Here is a 6,525-nt window from a genome sequence, read left to right as displayed (position 1 = left end):
GTGTCCTTTTAAAACTATGTTTTATAGTAGACCACATGTAAATGATTATAAATAAGTAATGCTTATTGATTAATGCAAAAAGATTGAGTTTTTTTGCCTGTGCTCAGATGCAGTTAAAATTTTCATAAGGTTTATGATTGTAACTGAAAGGGCAATGGCTGCCCATTACAGCTGTTGTGCTGCTATAGTTATGGATTTAGATTAGTCAACAAAGCATTAATATTGTATTCTGTAGTGTTTCCACTTAGAAAGCACTCATATGCTACACAGTAAATGCTGCAAAAAAAGAGAGAAAATTTTGAAAATAGGGAAAGATTTCACTTTATCTGTACATGACCACAGGAAAAAAAAGGATTAACCCTGAATTCTATTTCACCTTCCCCCATTTACCTGAACGAAACTCTTAGGGACAGTGTTTTAATACCTTGATAATCTTGTGAAAGTCATATGGTGATTGTATGACTTAGTCTTTTGCTATAAAATATCTTCTTCAATGGCTATCTGTCCCATTGCTTCTTCTCACCTCATACACTTGCCAGACCACGGAGTTATCTACTTAACAACTTGTGACTTTGTTCTGAGCTACAGGTGATACCTATCTTCCAAAGCTGGCAATAGACTAATATGAAATTCTCTTTTTCATCGAGTTAGTAACATTTACATTTTACCTTTATTGAATATGGCAGACACCCTTATCCAGAGAGACTTACAGAAGGCCTGCTTTCTCTCAGTTGAGCCATTTTCTGTGGCTGAGATTTTCTTTGCATTGTCCACCATCTCACTAGGGCTGTAGTCAAGACTGCCACTGTCGAATCCAAAATAACTCCAACACCAAGACTAGTTGAAATCAAGTAAGAATATAAAGTTAAGGTCAAGTCAAGATCAAGATCAAGAAAAAAGCAAGGCTGCTATAACAAAAAACAGTAGGTACTACAACAAAAAAGCAAGTATTCTCTCAGCAGAGACAAAGAGAGTAAAAAAAATTCCTTATGGACAGTGTAACCCTTCCCAGTTCAGGTAGGGAATGAGGAGAAGGGAGTCAGGCTGAAGCTACTCATAAGGATGCTTTATTCACTAAATTCTCACTTGTGCTTTTCAGCAGTTTTAATTCACACACACATACATGCACACACAGGGCTCTGTCCAGCTTGGCTCTCTCCTCTTTATCCTTGCCATAGCTCACTGCAACGCAGAGCCCTCGTTACTAAAATTCCTCCCTTACCACTCACCTTCTATAAGACGCCTCTGCCCTCCATCCACAAACCGGCGTTCAACCACGCCCCTGCTTCCACAATTACTAAAGCACAGAATCTGAATGACAGATAAGGAAGTGAATACTTAAACCATTAATCTATGGCATTAGTTTCTTCCCAAAGGTCAAGACCATGGTAATTTAATCCGCAAAACATATTTCATCTGCTCTTTTGCAGATTTCTTTTTCTGTCATACAAATTTTGCCTGCTTGCGTGTAGATTTACCTTATATATGCACAAAACTGTGTGCACGTATTCAATTTCATCCTGTTCGCTCTCAAAACTCTCATGCTCGGAATCCTTCTTCTCTCCCTCAGATTTTCATTGGAATAATGCTGCCAAAACCACTTAACCAGTAAGAATCAGTTTCTACCCCCATGTATTTTCAGTGGTCTAGGGAAGTGAACTGCCATTAGGAAATGAATTGCACTCTTTTAGATTTTACTCTAGAAAGGCAATTAAGCAAACAACAGGCTTAGAATCGTCATTAGAAAAACTGGCAATGTTCTAGTAAAATTAGATTGTTGTAATAAATCTAGATTTTTCCAATAAAACTAGATTGTTCTAGTGAAACTAGAATAATTAGACGCAATGAGGAGAAGCGGGGATTGTGTTCAGGTCCCTGCAGTATGGACTTTTAGAGAACGTGATGGTAGGGATGAGTCATGTGACTGATAATGTGGTGTTTGTAGTAGTGTGTTGTGGGAAATGGAGTCTATAGTGGAAATTAGCAGTTGTTGAGGATTCTGGGAAATGTTTAGAGCTGAAGACGATGTGACATGTTAGCTATGAATTTTAAATAGTCTGATAGACAACAAACAAATTGTATGCTTTTTATGTATGATGAGGTTCGTACTCAGGCCACACACAGGCAGGGGAAGTCACATTATGTCATTTTGTACAGTACAGATGCAGATACAGATGGTTGCTGATTTTAAGAATCCATTAATTGACTACCTTCCTGTTCTGGGTCCTTGGAACATTCACACTTGATGGCAATTCACTTGGGTATGTGTATGAGGGCAGTGCATAGGAGTAGGAACAATTTCATTGGCCAAAGCCCGTAGCAAATTTTGTTTGGTTAAGCAGTTTTGGCAATGTTATTTCATTGAAAATCTGAGAGAGAGAAGAAGGATTCCAAGCATGAGAGCTAGAGAAAGTTTGAGAGCAGGATGAATTTTGAGATTGCTTCTACACTTTTAATCATGAGAAGAGCCAATTTGTGCATAAGAAGTGTGATTTTGAGTGCAGAAACCCAGTTTTATCCATTAGTAAGGTAAATCCATGCATGAACAGACTAATTTTGCATGAGAGAAAAAGAAATATGTGTGAGAGCAGATGAAATCTTTTTCCAGGAATTAAATTATTGTGCTTTTGGCAGGAAAATACAGGCATATTAATCATTATTTACTGGGTATTCATACAGCATGTTTTCTTTCATATAAAAAGACGTGAAAGTTGTCTAAAATATTATCTAGTTTTTATATGCCAGGAAAATAATTTATATACTTTTTATATGTGGTCCCCCATTTTTAAGGGACCAACATTGGACACACTAGCAAATTAAATAAATAAAATTGTTATTTTTAATACTTGGTTGCAAATCCTTTGCAGTCAATGACTGCTTGAAATCTGGAACTTATAGACATCGCCAAGTGCTGGGTTTCTTCCAGGTGATGCTTTGCCAGACCTTTACTGCATCTGTCTTCAGTTCTTGCTTGTTCATGGCATTTTCTCTTCAGTTTTTCCTTCAGAAAGTGAAAGAAAGTGAAATGCAGCTCAACTGGATTCAGGTTCCGTGATTGACTTGGCCATTACAGAACATTCCACTTCTTTGCCCTAAAAAGCATTGGGTTGCTTTTGATGTATGCTTTGGGTTATTGTCCATCTGCACTGTGAAGCACCGTACAATGGGTTATGAAATACTTGGCTGAATCTGAGCAGATAATATAGCCTTATACACTTCATTCTGCTGCTTTTGTCAGCAGTCACATCCATAAATACAAGTTCTTGATCTTGCCAACTGTTGTGAAGAGGTTTTCCTTCACTAGGAAAAGAATTCTAATATCATCCACCAAAAGTTTTTTTTTTGTGTGGTCTTCTGGGCCTTTTGGTGTTCCTGAGCTCACCAGTGCATTCTTTTGTTTTAAGAATGTACCAAATAGTAGATTTGCCCACACCTGATGTTTTTGCTATCTCTCTGATGTATTTAGCCTAATGATTTCTTGCTTCACTGGCAGTGATAGCTCTTTAGACTTCATATTGAGAGTTAACAGCAACAGATTCCAAATGCAAATGTCACACTCAAATCAACTCTAGACCTTTTATCTGCTTACTTGTAAGTAAAATAATTAGGGAATAACATATGCATGGCCATGGAACAACTGAGCAGTCAATTGTCCATTTATTTTTGGTCCCTTAAAAAGGGGGAACCAACCAAGTGTAAAAAGAAAACTCACAGAACCATAGGGGCAGGTGGAACAGAGCCCCGCCATAATTATCAGCTAATGTGGTCTTCTGCTGTTGTAGCCCATCCACCTCAAGGTCGATGTTTTTTTTGCATGCTGAGATGCTTTTCTGCTCACCACGTCTGTAAAGAGTGATTGTATGAGTTACTATATCCTTCCTGGCAGCTCAAACCAATCTGGCCATTTTCCTCTGTCCTCTTTTATCAACAAAGCTCACTCATTGTTTTTGTTTTTTTGCACCATTCTGTGTAAACTCTAGAGATTCTTGTGTGTGAAATTCCCAGATCAGCAGTTTCTGAAATACTCAAACCAGCCCATCTGGTACCAACAACCAGGCCATGGTTAAAGTCACAGAGATCACACTTTTCCCCATTCTGATGTTTGATGTGAACATTAACTGAAGTTCTTGACCTCCATTGGCAAGATTACATGATTTGTGGTGATGCCACATGATTGGCTGATTGGATAACTGCACAAATGAGCAGGTGTACAGGTGTTCCTATTAAAGTGGATGGTGAGTGTAAATCTTAAAGTTTGGTAGAGGAAAGGGGGAGTTAGGGAGTGGATAATGTCCTTAGATGAGAAATGTGTGTGCACCATTGTGACCTTGTGACTATGCAAAAACTGAAATTTCTTTTCCAATGCCTGAAATTTTTGAGCTAGTTTCAGGTCTTTTATGTGAATTTTGAAATGTAGTGTTCTGTAAATTTTGAGGAAAACTGGCAACACATATGCTGTGCTGGTTCTGTCCTTTTTGTTTGAGCTGTTGTTTAGGAATTTACTAAAACTAGAGCTTGTAAGATTTGACAATAACAATAAATTTCAAAAGCAGTCAATTTTAAACAGCAGAACATAACTGTTTGATAGAATTGTTACTCGTGAATACTGATAAAGAAGAAAAAAAGGAGAAAATCCAAACAAAGAATCTTCACTGCATGAAAACATCACAGATGAAAAGAAAATATTCATCTTTTGATCTCAAACTGAAATGTCTTCAGTGTATAGCAAAAACAAAAGAATTGGCCTTGCAATTCCAATACTTTTGCAGGGGACTGTACTTCTATCCAAAAATGTGCTTTTCCCAAAGTTATTAGGGCTCCAAGCACTGAAAGATTTTTCTTTTACTTCTTTGGCTGACCAGTGAGGCAGAATGAACTTAACTATAACCTAGAGACGTGAAACTTGTGACTTACATGGCCACCACTGGCCAGTCAGATGGAACGGCTATAGAAATTCAAACAGCACAGCGCAGTGTGGGAGAGAAAGGCAATGAATAATAACAAACACAATAAGAAACACTGAACCAAATTATTAGGGGTCAAAGCACCAAAGATGCTGGAATCCTGTTGTTTTCTCTTCTTCTATGCTGAAACAAATCGTGCAGACCAAACCATAAGTTGTACTAATGTGAAACTTGGTCAAGAGGTAGTACTCCAAGTCCCTACCCAGACAAATGAGATGGACCCAATAGGCCTAATGGTGGTGCTATAGCACAAGCTTCTAAGTTCACTCAAAATTCTTTTCCTCTTATGCGAAACTTACTTTTGTGAACTAGAACAAGGATTTTTGGCCTATCTTCACAACCTTGGAGTCAAACTACTCAGCAGAGTGTGAATCTCAATAATTATCACAAACATTTATAAAAAATATGGCCACATGATATCAGTCGATACTAATGAGGTGGAGCCTAATTTAGTCGAACAGCTGTAAGTCATGATTGCTTGCATGGATTTGCACAGAACTTAAGCATATTTAGGACAAGATTTTAAGATCATATACAATAGTTTGGGGCATTTTCGTAGAACCATACAAAACTGCCCTTTCGAGCACTTAGCTCTGCCCACTTATTTGTGATAATTTGCACAATATGTGAATTACTTTTGCTACTAGTCCTAGGATTTTTTTTCACAATCTTCACATCTTTGGTGACAAACTACTCAGCAGTGTGTGAACCTCAATAATTTTCAAAAACATGTTGAGATTTGTAAACAACATGACCTTGGGAAATTAAATTAATGGCAACTAAAACTTCTGACTTCTAAATTACATCTAAATTATTACATAATTGCACAACCTTGGCTTTCTGTATCACTGTGCCAAAGTAATAAATAAATAAATAAATAAATGCTTAACAGCATTTATGGTTGTTTATCTAGATTTTAAGGTATTCAAATGGGCATGTACCCAGTCTTGACCCTCAGTAGCACTGATGTATAGTAGAAAAACAGAATATGTAATTAGTGGCTATATTCACTCATTGTACCAAAACTGCATTTTTTTTTTTTTTTTCAAAGAAAAATTTTCAAATGTGTATGTAGTTTGTGGTTTCCATGAAGGAAAATGAGGATATCCACATTCTCAGAATTTAAACTTCGTTTAGCACATTGTTTGGATACAGTGTTCCCTGCTGTAGAAAACATGTGCTCTGAAGGAGTGGAGGTTGCAGGGATGGGTCAGTCCATCTGAAGTGGTCCAATAATTGTAAAGTTGGTTGCTTGACTGTTTTTAATTTTTTAAATTTTTTTCGAGTGATTATCTCTATGTATTGGCAAAAATATAAACAAATGCTCTAGAACACATTACAAGGTACATGTACATATATGAACTAATTTCACATTTTTGGTGCTTAGACCTAGAACTTAAGTTCTAATATAATGCTCAAGATTGCACACAGTTCCACTATTAGGGTCAATTTATAATGGGAACGGTTCGAGCCTCAGTCTTAATTTTTTAGGGGGCACCTAGGTAGTAAGTATAGTGTACCAAGTACTGTGTGCATGCAGAACGTTTCAGGTTTGAGACTT

This window comes from Pangasianodon hypophthalmus, chromosome 11 (genome assembly GCF_027358585.1).
Source record: "Pangasianodon hypophthalmus isolate fPanHyp1 chromosome 11, fPanHyp1.pri, whole genome shotgun sequence".
NCBI lineage: Eukaryota > Metazoa > Chordata > Actinopteri > Siluriformes > Pangasiidae > Pangasianodon > Pangasianodon hypophthalmus.
The sequence above is the reverse complement of the archived record's forward strand: the minus strand, read 5'-3'. Positions refer to the sequence as shown.